The sequence below is a fragment of the Chiloscyllium plagiosum genome, chromosome 9 (assembly GCF_004010195.1).
Source record: "Chiloscyllium plagiosum isolate BGI_BamShark_2017 chromosome 9, ASM401019v2, whole genome shotgun sequence".
NCBI classification, from domain to species: domain Eukaryota; kingdom Metazoa; phylum Chordata; class Chondrichthyes; order Orectolobiformes; family Hemiscylliidae; genus Chiloscyllium; species Chiloscyllium plagiosum.
This window is the reverse complement of record NC_057718.1, coordinates 80,263,354-80,279,174: the sequence shown is the minus strand read 5'-3', so window position 1 is coordinate 80,279,174 and position 15,821 is coordinate 80,263,354. Positions and strand designations below refer to the sequence as shown.

Sequence of the window (15,821 nt, the reverse complement as noted above, 5' to 3'; positions counted from 1 at the left end):
TGAAAGATCTAGGACACTAATCTGCAAGTGTTTAAATCTGCTGAGATTTTTCATACCCTCAAATCTATCTAAACCAGTTCAAATCCTAGACAAGCCCCCCAAATTGGTAAGACATGGGGTACCCCCCCCCCTGCTAATTTAACCAGCAACACAGAAATGATTTACCCTGTGCAGTAATCTGTGAAAATTCGAGGCCAAGAACTATCTCCAACAGTCACTATTTAAAGTAAAATTTATAACTTTGTTTTTTAAAGTCTAACAGAGAATAATTAGTTAACAACTATTTGCAATACCTTTCTCTAACCTGTCTTTTACCTTCCTCTCTACAATACTAGTCCAATAAAACCCCCAATTGAGATTTACTGAAAAATTTAAATTTCAAAACCAGCCAGCTGCCAAATCTTCTCTTTGTACCTTCCTCTGTAGGTTTGCTCTCCAGGTCAGTGTCGATGATTTTTTTTTCTATGTGCAAACTCCTTCTCTGGACAGGTACCTCTCAGAGAGTTCTGACTAGCAGCCTACATCTGTTGGTCTTTTGGCAGTTCTCCTCCAACTGTTCAACTTGTTTAATATTTATACCTAAAGCATTCGATCATTTCATTTATATTTGTCAAAATACCAAATTCAAACTTGATTGGAGTTTGGGGTATTTTGAAGCATGATTTAAACTGATTGACTGAATTTGAATGTTTTTTTGTCTCATAGCAACCCAGGTACTCTTGCTGCTGGATCAGATGTTACATTGTAAATTCTCCAGCACACTGTGTGCTTGCTAAGTCCTTCAACTCTCTTAAAAGTACAGTACACCTCTACACCTTCATGACATACGTAAAGTTTTGTAGATTAGATATACAAGAAAATGTTTCCTCTTGTGGGAAAATACAACCTGAGACCATCAGTGTAAGATAGTCACCAAAAAAATTCAATAATAATAAAAGAATAAGCATCTTTACACAAAGATTGGTAAAGGTGTAGAACTTGGTTCCATAAGGAGTTTGTTAAACAAAAATCTTTGATGCATTTAATGAGAAGGTAAACAAACATTTGGGGAAGAAGGAAATAGATGCTTACAATGTTAGGTTGAGCTAGGGAAAGGTGGCAGGGAGCTCAAATGGAGCACAAACACTAGATAGACTGGTTGGATCAGATGGCCTACTCTGTACTCTGTATTGTGTGTAAGCTGGATACTTGTCCTTGACACTTGTGAAGTAGATGACTGAGCTGTCCTTGGATGAGAACTCCATGTCCCTCTCAGATCATTACGTCCATCATTGCCTACCTGTGTTCTGTAGATCACTCAGAAGCTCCACTTCACTTGTCACATGGGATTGGATGGCCCTATTGCTGCTGCTGGCCTGAGTGGAATACGTTAATGAAGTTCTCAATGAGGTGTTCATGGGAAGCGACAGGAAGGGTAGCCCATGCAGCCTCTGATGTCATACCATGAGGAAATAGAAAGAGTAAACTATCATCAAAGGTAGTTCTACCTTTGCCAAGCATTGTGTATCTGATGTATGATTATTGTACCAGTTGATGCATAGCAAAGGTAAAGAGGGAGGATGAAATACAATGTGTTTTCCTTGCCCACGCAAATGTGTTTCCTCTCATTCTTGACCTAAATTCTCTGCATTCTTTTGAAGGCAGTGAGTCTTTTTACTGACCCTTTTTAAACATGCTGTTCCAAAGGTTTAGGTTGTTTGTAGCTTCAATAGGGGGAAGGTGATTTCTGTCAGCCTCCCACTTCTTACTGCTCCTTTTCTCCCGTGCCAGCAATCCTTTTCTGAAATTAACACTCTGAATGTCTGACAGCCCCAACAAACTCACACAATAGCATCGATAACTTTAAAAAAAAACAAAAAAAACTAAGAACTGCAGATGCTGGAAATATGAAGCAAAAACAGACATTGTTGGAGAAGTTCAGTCGGTCTGGCAGTATCTAGAACATAGAACAGTACAGGTCAGGAACAGGGCCTTTTGAGCCACAACACCTGTGCTGACCACGATGCTATTCTAGACATGGTCTGTATTCCTCTTTTCTCTGCCTGTTCATGTGCCTATATAAATGCCTCTTCAATTTTGCTATTATATTTGCTTTCAGGCACCTACTACCTTCTGTGTAAAAAAAACTTACCTTGCACATTTTCTTTAAACTTTCACCCTCTCACGTCAAACATATACCTTCTAGTATTTAATATTTTTACCCTGGGAGAGTGTGCCTATCCACCCTATCCATGGCTCTCATTATTTTATAAACTTCTATCAGGTCTCACCTCAGCTTCTCATGCTCTCGCGAAAACAATCTAAGTATGTCCAACCTTCGTTATAGCTAATACACACTAATCCAATTCTGACGAAGGGTCACTCGACCTGAAACATTAACTCGGATTTCTCTCCGTAGATGCTGCAAGCCTGCTAAACCTTTCTAGCAATTTCTATTTTTGTCTTCAACATCCTGGTGAATCTCTTCTGCACCCTCTCCAAAGCATCCACATTTTTTTCTGCAGTGGAGCAACCAAATTGCACACAGAACTGCAAATGTGTTTTGACCAAAGTCTTTTACAGCTGCAACATGACTTGCCAAGTTTTGTAATCAATGCTGTGACTGATGAAGGCAAGCATGCTGTCTGCCTTCTTTACCACCTTATCTACTCTACTGACCTGATGACCCTTCCAACCCCTCAAGCATCCTAATACACAAATATCCTCTTGATCTGACCTGACTACATTTCCACCTCTCACTTCACCCTTGGCCAGACCTGACTACCCACTTGAATCTGACTGCCCCCCCGAACCCTGACTGCCCCTTGATCCCCTGAACCAGCTGACCTGGTCACCAACCTGATATGACTACTCCCCACCCAGAGTCTGATTCTTCTCCCTGCCACACAACCTAGTCCACAGCCTCAACCTGGCTCAACCACCCCTCATTCTCTGACCCAATTTGCCCACCGAACCATTCACTCACCCATTCACTAACATATATCCATTTGCTAACATTTGCACTGGTGCTTTACAACAGCTTGTGTGATAAAAAGGGGATCTCTCCTGTCTTTCCCAGACTTTACTCTGATGGATTTCCCGAAGGAGACTGAACTGTGTTTCTCAGACAGCTGGAATTAGAAAATCCCAAAAGAAATGTGCAGCAGCATAGAGTCAGGGGAATTTTCCAGTTGCCATGGCAATCTGATCAGCATCACTGTTGCTCAAAAGATCCAGACCTGTTACTTCTTTTATTGAGCTTATTTAGAATCAGTGAACTATTAATGGGTTTGTCTGTTCACATTTTGTTCAGATCGGATGGTGTTCTCTTGATTTTACTGTTGTTCTTTTTATTCAGAATGTTTTTAAAAATTGAGATATATTTCAAATAATTTAGGTTTATTAGGATTACATGTGAAACACATTAAAAATGCTTGCAAAATGTGTGTTACTTGTGTTGTGGTTCTCCAAAGCTATCCACTATTGCCAGGCACAAATCAGGAGTCAGATGTACCACTCACTTGTCTGGATGAGTACAGCTTTAACAAAGCTTGAGGAGCTTGACACCATTCAGGACAAAACAGTCCCTTTGATTAGCTCCCCATCCACCACCTTTAACATTTACTCTGTCCATCACCAACAGGCAGTGCCAGTATAGTGCCCTATATGTAAGATGCAGTGCAGCAATTCACTAAGGCTCCTTCAATACCATCTTCCAAACCTTTGACCAGCCAGAAGGACAAGGGCAGCAGATACCTGGGGACATCACCACCTGCACATTCCCCTACAAGTCACACATTATCAACACTAAGTAGCACATCACCATGCCTTCAGTACTATTGGGAATGTCCTGAAACTCCTTTCTGAACAGCACTGTAAGTGTACCAACATCAAACGGACTGCACTGTTGCAAGAAGGCCGTTCACTGCCACCTTCTCAAAGGCAAATAGGGATGTGCAACAAATTGCCAGCAACACATTTACCCCATGGAAACATTTTACATTACCTGTGCACCTCTTTTATTCACTGGATGGCTAGAAAATACTACCCATTCCTAGCTGCCCCTAAAAATATGATGGTGATCTGTCTTGTTGAATTCGGGAGGAAATTCCAGGATTTTGATTTAGTAACAGTGAAGGAATAGTGATATATTTCCAAGTCAGGATGGTGAGTGGCTTGGAGGGGAACATCCAGATGGTGATGTTCCTGTGTATCTGCTGCCCTTGTCCTTCAAGATGAAAGAGCTATCAGGAGAGATTCATAGAATCCCTACAGAATGGAAGCAGGCCATTTGGCCCATCGAGTCTACACTAATCTGACAAAGTGCATCCCACCCCCTACCTTATCCCTATAACCCCACATTATCCAGGGTTAACCCACCTAACTTGCATATCCCTAGATAATGTGGGCAATTTAACATGGCCAATCCACCGAACGTTCATATTTTTGGACTGTGGGAGGAATCCGGAGTACCCGGAGGAAACGCACCCAGACACTGGGGGAATTTACAAACTCCACACGGCCACCCGAGGGTGGAATTGAACTCTGGTCCCTGGCGTTGTGAGGGAGCAGTGCTGACCACTGTCTAGATTAACAGTCCTGTGATAAAAAGGCTAAATAAGTCGTTGATGGAGGGAGTGGATGCTTATGGATGTGGTTTCAGTCAAGCGAACTGTATGCTCCATGTTGTCAAGTTTGTTTAATGTTGTTGCAGCTGTACCCATGCAGGCAAATGGGAAATATTCCATCACATTTCTGACTTGTGCCTTGGAGATGATAGACTTGGGAGTCAGGAGGTGAGTTGCTGGTGGCAGTTTTCCTAGCTTCTGACTAGCTCTTGTAGTAACTGTGTTTATGTGGCAAGTCCAGTTGAGTTTCTGATTCATGGTAACTCCAAGGATGGTCCTTAAGTACTCCTCCAGATATTGGAGTAGCATTAGCATGTGGATACTTATCGAATGAGGATATGGTTGGAATTGTATCTGTGAGTAATTGTGATATACCTAAATTAACGCCAGTAGCATTTCTCATTTGAATCAGTGTTGGCTCAATGGTTTGGAGTATCATCTGCATCACTAGGGCAAGGATATGCAACAGCACAAAATTATCACTGACAGAAGTGCCAACCATCTGTTCTTGCATCTCTCCTTAAATGTACCGACTGGAACACATTATTTTATATTTCCCAATGGGTATCTGTGGCTTTTCTGAATCTTTCCTTCATGTTTTTCCATAAGTAGTCGATCTAGTGAATTGAAGCTGGTCATAATTAATCAGTCTCATTGAGGCCTTCAGATTTACACATTATCATTGGGAGCATTCCGAAAGAAAATTTCCAATGCTGTGCTTATGACCTTATTAAAGGAACTTTAAAGATCTTCTGTATTAGCCAGACATAAATAAAGGTGAAGGTAGATCACAGATGCCAGTTTTCAGATTAAATTCACTGCACATGATGACAAAAACAGCTAAAGGCATTGAATACTGCCAAGGATATGGGCCCTGACAATATTCAGGCAATAGGACTGAAGCTGTGTGCTCCAGAACTAGCCACACCTCAAATGAAGCAGCTCCAGTACAACCTTAACATTGGCACCTGCCCTTCAATGTAGAAAATCTTCCAGGTAGGTCTTGTACACAGAAAGCAGGACAAATTCAATCTGGCTAATTACCACTCAATCAACCTAGTCTTGATCATTAATTAAGTAATGAAAAGGATAATTGACAGCGCTATAAAGCAGCACTTTCAAAGCAATAAGCTGCTCACTGATGTCCAGTTTGGATTCCACTAGGGCCACTCAGATCCTGACCTCATTATAGCCTTGATTGAACATGGATAAAAGGGCTGAGTCCTGGACGTAAGATAAGAGTGAATACTGTTACCATCAAGGCAGCATTTGACTGAGTGTGGCATCAAAGAGTTGAGAGTGTGTTGCTGGAAAAGCACAGCAGGTCAGGCAGCATCCGATAAGCAGGAAAATCGATGTTTCGGGCCGGAGCCTTTCATCAGGATCCTGATGAAGGGCTCCAACCCCAAAGCATTGATTTTCCTGTTCATTGGATGCTGCCTGACTTGCTGTGCTTTTCCAGCAACACTCACAACTCTGATCTCCAGCATCTGCAGACCACACTGTTTCCCTGTGACATCAAGGAGTCCTAGATGTATTGCAGTCCATGCGAATTGTGGGAAAATACTTCACTATTTGGAATCATACCTGGCACAAAGGAAGATGGTTGTGGTTGTTGGAGATCAGTTATCTCAGGTCCAGGACATCTCTGCAGTAATTCCTCAGGGTAGTGTCGTGGACCCAACAGCTTCAACTACTTCATCAATGACCTTCCCTCCATCATAAGTTCAGAATTGGGGATGTTTGCCACTGATTGGACAATATTCATTTGTGGCTTCTGTAATCCTGAAGCAAGACCTGGACAATATAAGGCTTGAATTGAAAAGTAACATTTGTGCCTCACAATTGCCAAACAATGACTATATTCAGCAAGCGAGAAAATATCACCCCTTGATGTTCAATGATTTCACCATCACTGAACTCCCCTTTATCGACATGCTATGGGTTACCACTGACTAGAGACAGAACTGAACCAGCTATATTGATACTGTGGCAATAACAGCAGATCTGAAGCGAGTAATTCTAGGATGGGTAACGTACCTCCTGACTTCCCAAAGCTTGTCAACCATCAACAAGATGCAAGTCCTCTCCATTTGCCTGGATGAGTGCAGCTCCAACAACACTCAAGAAGCTTGACACCATCCAGGACAAAGCAACCCACTTGATTGATACCACATTCACTATCTTCAACATTTGTTCCCTTCACCACTGAAGCAATGGCAGCAGTGATTACTGTCTGTCAGATTCACTACAGTAACTTACCAAAAATCCTGCAACAAACACCTCCGAAACCCACAGCAGCAGATACATGGGAACACCACCACCTGCAAGTTTCCTTCCAAGCCATCCTGACTTAGAGAAATATCACTGTTCCCTCATTGTCTCTGGGTCAAAATCCCAGGACTCCCTCCCTAATAGCATTGTGGATGTACCTACAGCACAAAGACTGCAGTGGTTCAAGAAGGCTGCTCACCACTGGGGGCATGGCCCTAGGGCAATTAGGGATGGACAATAAGTGCTGGCCGAGCCAGTAACACCTGAAATAACTCCACAGATATTCAATATCCTGTATGAAGAAAAGTAAAATAGATTATGGAAATAAACTAGCTCAAAATATAAATACAGATAGCAAAAGTTTCTATAAATGTATAAAATGAAAAAGACTGGCTAAAGTAAACATTCGTTTCTTGAGAGGATGAGAAGAGGGACTTAGTAAAGGGATATGAGGGCATGGCCGAGGCATTGAACAGGTATTTTATATTGGTCTTCACAGTGGAAGACACGAATAACATGCCAGCAATAGATAAAGAAACAAAGGTAGCTGAGAACCTGGAAACAATTGTTATCATGAAAGAGGTGGGGACGGGCAAGCTAATGGAGCTACGGGTAGTCAGGTCTCCTGGCCCCGATGGAATGTATCCAAGGGTACTAAAAGAGATGGTGGGAGAAATAACAAATACACTTATGGTAATTTTCCAAAATTCACTGAACTCTGGAGCAGTTCCAGTGAATTGGAAAGCAGACCTTTTAACTTTGTTCCTGTTTAAAAAAGGAGGTAGACGGAAGATGGGGAATTATAAACCAGTTAGCTTAACTTCTATAGTGGGTAAAATCCTTTAGTCTACTATCAAGGAAGAAATAGCAAGGCAATAGAAATTGTTGAGTTGGGCAGACGTAGCTTGGGTTCATGCTAATCTGCTGGAATTCTATGAAGACATTATGAGCATGGCGGACAACGGCACCCAGTACATGTAGTGTACCTAGATTTCCAAAAGGCATTCAACAAGGTGCGTACAAAAGGCTGCTGCATAAGATAAAGATGCATGGCATGACAGGTAATGTATTAGCATGGATAGATGAGTGGTTAACAGGAAACAAAGAGTGGGGATAAATGAGTGCTTTTCTGGTTGGAAATTAGAGACTAGTGGTGTGCCTTATGGATCAGTTTTGGGGCCACAATTGTTCACAATTTATATAGATGATTTGGAGCTGGGGACCATATGTAGTGTGTCAAAGTTTGCAGATAATACTAAGATGAGTGATAGAGCAAAGTGTGGAGAGGACTGTGAAACTTGCAAAGGGACAGAGATATTGTAAGTGAGTGGGCAAAGGACTGGCAGATAGAGTACAATGTTAATAAATGTGAAGTCATCCATTTTTGTAGGAATAACAGTTAAAGGGACTATTACTTGAATGATTAAAAAATTGCAGCATGCTACTATGCAAAGGGACCTGTCCTTGTGCATGAATCACAGAAGGTTGGTCTACAGGTGCAACAGATAATTAAGAAGGCAAATAGAATTTTGTCCTTCATTGCTAAAGGGATTGAGTTTAAAAGCATGGAGGTTATGTTGCAGCTGTTTTTGTGTACAGGGTTCTTGTGAGGCCACACCTGGAGTACTGTGTGCAGTTTTGGTCTCCTTACTTGAGAAGGGATGTACTGGCACTAGAGGGGGTGCAGAGGAGGTTCACTGGGTTGATTCTGGAGTTGAGGGCATTGGCTTATAAGGAGAGACTGAGTAGACGAGGATTATATTCATTGGAATTTAGAAGAATGAGGGGGCGTTTGTATAGAAACATATAAAATTATGAAGGGAATAGACTGGATAGAAGTAGAGAGGGTGTTTCCACTGGCAGGTAAAACGAGAAGAGGACATAGCCTCAAAATTAAGGGGAGCAGATTTAGGACTGAATTGAGAAGGAACTTCTTCACCCAGAGGGTTGTGAATCTATAGAGTTCCTGCCCAGTGAAATAGTTGAGGCTTCCTTAGTAAATGTTTTTAAAGATAAGATCGATAATTTTTGAAGAGGAAAAGGATTAAGGGTTATGGTGAGAGGGCAGGTAAGTGGAGCTGAGGCCACTAAAAGATCCGACATGCTCTTATTGAATAACAGATGCTTCTGCTCCCGCTAAGTCACCCTTTATCGATACATGAACAGCCCTTGACTTTAGTACTGCCTCATTTAGAGTCAGGTCCCAGAGTGGCAGTATTGCTGACACTCCCCTTTTCATCTGTCAGCCAGAGGTTCCTGATTGGAGCTGTTAATCTAGTCCAATGAGGGAACTCATATTCTATGAGGTCGAGCTGGCTGACCTCGTTACAATTAGTGCAACACCCATATCCCAGGAATAAACAAAAAAAGAGAGTTGCAGCACAGTGTTGAACAGGGAAGGTGCATTTGTGAAGCAGTTAAATGAACAAAAAGCTGAAGATAGGTTTAGAGTAGAAATTGTGAATTGGACAAGTTCATTGTAGCTGCTTCCATTTTTGCCTGAAATGACCAGACCATATGATGTTTTAAAAAGGTAGATAATGCAGTCTCTGGGGAATCTTATGCCTGTCGTAAGGAGCTTCTGTCCAGGTGACGAATGTATTTGGGGGCCTGAGATGGAATCTGGTAGCTGCTGAAAATGAGTCAAAAGCTGACTCTGTGGAGTGATAAAGTGAGAGGACCTGTGTTTGAGAGGCTGCGTTCAAGAACTTTGGAACTGGACATTTCTGTGGGGATTGAAGTAGGTGCATCTGCTCAGATAAAACTGTGGAGAGAAAACAGAGTTAACATTTTCGGTCCAGTGACCTGCCTTCAGTTCTTCCAGCAATTCTTCTCTTTGATAACTTAGATACAATTTAGACACCAACAGTTAAATTCAGGCACAGTAAATGAATATTGTCTCTCAAATTCAGCCATTGAATAAATCAAATGATGAAGCCATCAAGCTAATGTGTCTGTAATTGACATCTAAAAATCATCTTTGCATCTACTTGGTATATGCCCAAAATATGCAGATGACTTCATTATCAAATATGCACTTATTGGCAAAGCACCTCAGTGCATTTTGTAATGTCTTTAAATTCATTAATATGATGGGCAACTCTGATAGGAAATAACAAATATTAAATTATACCCAATTACAGGATGTTGAAGGTCAGCAATTCAATAATAGTAATCCTGCTGAACATCAAGGGAAATTGATCAAATTCTTTCTTAGTGGATATGCATATTGCCTGGTGCTGTGTGACATAAATATTACTTGCTGCTTTTCAGCCCCAATCCAAATATTGTTCAGGTCTTCCTGCATGTGGGAACAGACTGCCTCAGATTCTGGAATGGTACTGAGTATTGCGACCATCAGTGATTATTGCCAAGAGTGACTTTAGGATGTAAGGGAGTTCATTGATGAAGTAGCTGAAGCTCAGAAACTACCCTGAGAAACTCCTGCCACAATATCCTGGGGCTGAGATGATTGGTGTCCAACTACTAGAGTCATTGTTTGTGTTTTGCTATGATTGTAACCATACAATGGAGCATTGTCCCCCTGATTTTCATTGAGCTTAATTTTTCTCCGGCTTTTTAATGCCAACTCAGTCAATTGCTTCCTTGATGTCAAAGGCAGTCATTCTCATCTCATTTCACCTCCGGCATTCAGCTCTTTTATTGATGTTTAGCCAAATATTGTCATGAGATCTGGAGCTGGGTGGGCCTAGCAGAACAAAGTATTATCATCATGTGGGTTTTGTAGAGTAAATGTTACTGATTGCGCTATCAATTACAGCTTGTATCACTTTGTCAATGATTGAGAGTAAACTGATTGAGCAGTAATTGGTCTGTCATCCCTGTCCAATTTTCCAGACAGTAGATTAGAGCCAAATGTTCGAGCTGAACTGGAATAGATCTGGAAGTATGAGTTTTCAGTACTGCAGCTGGGATGTTATTAGAGTCCATATCCTTTTACTATTACCATATGGAGTAAGTTGTATGGGCTGTAGTTGGGGATATAATTGTCATGAGGAGGAGGCTGAGATGGGTCGTCCACTCAGCACTTCTGGCTGAAGATAGTTGCAAATAATTTGTCTTTGTCTTTTGTACTTATGCATTGGGTTCAGCTATCATTGGTTAATGAGGATGTTTATGGAGCCTCTGCTTCTGGTTAGTTGTTTAATTGTCCACCATCAATCATGACAAGATGTGATCTAATGTGCTGTGTACAGGATCCTTCAAGCTTGAAGTGGCTTAGCATAGATGAGGATAGTTACTTTTCTGATGTAAGTAGAAGTTTTTTAATTGCTATAGCTACAGGAAATTTGTTGTACTACTCCAATATTTATGGTTTCTCCTGAGACAGTCTTTGTAAATTGAAGATGACTTTCTTCCTCTCAGTTGAAGTTTACGGTGACTTGATCCACACGCTCAACAGTGCTTAGGGCAGGTAGTGTTTGAAGAGGCAGGCGAGTGGTTTGCTTGAGTTTTCACATGCTGCTGCTGTCTGGCTTCCACCTGGGCCTACTGGAATAGCTCAAGCATCTTTGAGGATGCCTTTTCTCCAGTTTGGACAGTCTTGGGCAAGAGATTTCCATGAGTCAGCAGGCATGTTTCATTTGTTTCAAGGACTTTTGAGGACGTCCTTGAAGCATTTTCTCTGCACTCCTGATAATCTCAATTTCTGTTTATTATTGATTTTAAGATCAGACCAACTTCCAAAAGTCTCATAGACTCTTCAAAGACGGACCTCCTCAATCAGTGACTCACAGCCAACCTGCCAATGCTCAATAAACAGGAACCAAAAAGTGACCATAGCACCTGTTCTACCTTTAAATCCATCAAGAACAGCACTTTTGAGGAGAATCTAAGGTTTCTATGCCTGAAAACATCAAGTCTGGTTTCATTAGAATGACTAGGAGATTCAGGAGCTACCGAATCACAAGCAAAACATTCCTGAACTAGAAGGACCACCAAAACTGGAAGGAAAGAATTTAAGTCTACAGACTAATGAAGGCAAAGGTCCAACAGAAAAACCATAACCAAAGCACAGATAATGTGCTGAAAGGGCACAGGAAGTTCAGTAATTAGTAAAGAGTCATGACATGATGCATGTATGTACTTTTCAGTGTAGTCAAAACCATCTGTAACCCAACCACCCAAGGACCCCACTAAAAATTAAGAATGAACCATTGCTCGCCAACGACGGAAAGACAGTGAGTGCTCATTGAAAGGAACACTTTGAGGATCTCCTTCACTGAGATCTAATCTTCTAAAAGGGCATCTTCAACCATATCCTAGAAGAACATACTACCTGCAACCATCTCAGCACAACCCCAACTGACATGAAGCTGAATAGATCATCTGTCGTTTTCCTCAGTTTCTAACAAAATATGTTTCATCTATTAACTAATGGACCAACCATGCCAATATTTTTATGATAATTAGTGATGTCAGAATCGTTCTCCACAGCTCTTCATAGCATTTGTGTGAAATCTGTCTGTGTTGAGCAATCTTCCATTTCTCAAAGGTTATTTCCCAGGCCCTCTAGGTCTTCCAGAATTTAATAAATGGTTCAAGAGTCCAGTAGGCCACATCATCCTTGAATTTATCACTATCATTTAAGGCATCCACATTTCATTCCAATTTTTAACAGGAAATGCAGGATCTGGCAGTGTATCATTTTTGTTTTATCCTGATCAGATTTTGTTTGTAAATGTCTACAAGTAGGCACTGAAACAGAGAAAAAAATTTGATCTCTATCTTTGGAACCAGCTTTGACTGAGAATTTCTATTGCTACTGAAATAAATGCGCTCTCAGAAATGATGCATTCGAAAATCAGGAAATAGCTCATTTTCACTGCCATTATGTTGCTAAAATGATTTTTTTTATTTGCATGGAGAGCAAATCAAGGCCTAAAAATAGTCACAGTAAACAGTTAATATTCAAGCAAATGACAGGAATAGTCAAAGCTAAACCTCCAGATTTGTTTTTCTTGAGTATTTGATTGGAAACAGTGAACATTTTATTTAATTATGCTTAATACTAAAAATCATTATGCACTTTTCAACAGTATTTACTTTCCAATCAGCAATTAATCTTTTGAATTTTATTATTCAGGTGTAGTCAGTGCCAACTCCTGTCTTCTCACTTCACAAATTGCTAGGAGCTGAGAAAAACACATTTTTCTGTATATCTTCTTCAAAGTGCTCAATGAAATGACTATCTTAATCGGAGATATAATTTTTGACAAAAAAATGGGGACATATTCTAAGTAATTAAGCACAGTGGTGTTGTAGGGTCTTATTCTGGAGAATGAATACTGTTTTTTTAAAAAAACAGGCAATTTAAAAAACATAGCAGACTGGAACAAAGAAACTGTGGCTGTTATTGCTGAGGGAAATGATCCGGTCACAACAGGTCCTATTTATGTTAATATGACAGATCTTTGGAGGACTGCTGCTCCCTGCTTGGGGCCTCTATTCACTTCTATTCAGCATGGGAATTGTGTTTGATTGACGGCATAATCAGTTAGTGGGGACAGAGAATCAGGAAATGTATAGGACAATAACAGAAAAATAGATTTTGCAAGGTCACTGATTAATGCGCCAGGGCAATGGGCTGAATACAGCCATTTCAGGGTTTTTTAAAAAAAATCTTCATTTTTCCTTTTGGGCTTTTGAGTTTAAAATTTCTTACTTTTGGAGTAAGATTGTACATGTATAATTTGCACAAAATGGGCACTAAAATGCATTATGCTTCTGTTATGTGGAGAAACTACATATTTTATTTTCCTGTGAAACTGTCAGCTGTCATAATCTTAAAATAACTTCATGTCTAAACTGTGAAGGAATAATTGACAATATGGAGGGGAATTAATACAGTAACAAAAGAACGCCAAATATAAATACTGAGGAAATAGAAAAATAGACAAAAAATGTTGTGTTCAAGATTATAACTTAAATAACCTTGGGAAGGTTTCAAATATCATATGAAGTCATCTAACCCTCTTGAGTGTGCTACATCTTTATAAAATACTGACAGCTACAGTCCTATGTAACTTGTGAGGGAATAATTCAATATGAGTGCTTGTTTTTATTGCGCTGTCTCACGTATTTGGGAATGGTATTGTTAATTTGATGGATACCAAGGTCAAATAAAGTTATAAGTACTGAAGGTGGCACAAAATGTGTGTAAGATGCTGGTACCAATGACATTAGTAAGAGGCATCTTCCAGAAGGGATAAGACTTGGCATGAGAGGAAGCGGAAAGTATTTGATTGCAATCAAGTTGAGCAAAGCAGTATGTGTCAATGGGATTTGCCCAGACTTCCAAAAGACATTAGATCACAGTGAAGGAAATAGTCAAATATCTGATACCAATCCAAGGTAATGATCATTGTCAAGCCAGTGAAATCACTCAACAATCAACAAAGTTACAGCCCCATTGCCCTTTTCTCCATGATGAGGTTATGGAATGCAGCCTGCTAGACTAAGTCTCACCCTGCAAGCAATAATGCTGCCCAAGCAGATAGGGTTCACATTGCTCCAAACAGGTCCTCACACTAACCTGACATATTGAAGACAGTTTTCAGAGACACCTAAAGTTGAAGCAGACATTATAGATTTATTCTGTGCCTATTAGCAGATTGAGATGCCCAGGCACTGAATCTAACCAAAATCAATCTCAAGAAGTCAGTGAGGTGCCATTGGATATTCAGAAAGTGGAAGAGCACCAGCCTGGCACCCTGGGAGCTCCAGCTCAGGACACTCTGGAATTCTCTGCCTCTCAACCTTCCCTCTGCCAGTGACTCCATAGCCCCAGCAGGATAGTTAAAGAGGGTGCAGTTGTACCTGTACAGGAGAGTCTTGACAGCTAGGGGTCCTTTTGGGCCTTGAGCTCCAGAGGACACTCATCAAAGTTATTGCAGTCTCCAGAGTGTTTTAGACAGTAGGCTGCCTTTACATCAGCTCTGAATATCAGGATGTACTTAGAAAAAGGAATAGGCAAAGAATGACTAAGACATTTGTGAGTGATTGGCTGCACATGTATTTAATCAATTTTTATAGTCTGCCTTCTTCAAATTTATCTCTGTCCTTATTGCATATAAATGTAATGTAGTTTATTTACTTTGTTAGGTGCTGACATGGTTAGCTGCAGTGAAAGAAGTTGGAGCATCCTCCCTCTGAGTGCAATCAAATTTCCACCGATAGATCATTTATTACTACACATCATCAGCATGTATGTGCCTCATGTTTTTCTCATTACCTAGGGAAAGATAGGCATATCATTTGAGGATTGCACACAGGACTTATGAGACTGTTTTCAGGGACAAAGGTGATGTGTGGTGAAGTGAAATGAAGGAACCTTTGTCCATTAGATTACAGAGAGTTTAGAATCCGGCGATCTGATGAATAAAGAAATGTCTCTGCCCTCTGAGGGATAAAGGAAGGAATGGTTCTACCTCTGGAAAGGCTCTCCATAGCTAGGCAAAATATTCACAGAAAAAGAGGTAAACAATACTTATTCAAATGTGAAGGATGTCATTTTCACAGGGGGATGGGATGGGAGTATTGGAAATGTTCTGCTCATAAGGTGGAGGAGGCATTACTTAATATGCTTATTTAGTGCAACCTTCAAGTTACAGAAGAGAAAATCATCATCCAGGTTTATCCTGATCGTGAGATATTATCGGTACTGATTCATCAACCATGATGTAGGAGCACTGCGAGTATGATCCACGCTTTTGCTCCTTTTTTCCTCTATTCATGTTTTCCTGCTGTAGTGATTGTAATGAGGTCAGACAGGTGGACCTCATAGAAGATGAGTTCCCTGATTGGATCAGATTAATAGCCCAGGGAGCTGTGGCTGACCGATTATAAACAGGAGTGTCATAGATTCTGTTCACTCTTGAGAACTGGCTCTGAGGGAACTGGACTAATGTTAAAAAGGAA

At 40.7% G+C, this 15,821-nt stretch overlaps 1 protein-coding gene across 2 annotated transcripts in view; it reads left to right on the top strand.

The window, feature by feature from the left end:
- The window catches only part of prkn (parkin RBR E3 ubiquitin protein ligase), a 1,109,690-nt gene that overhangs the window by 244,003 nt on the left and 849,866 nt on the right, over positions 1-15,821 (top strand). The window lies entirely within an intron of this gene.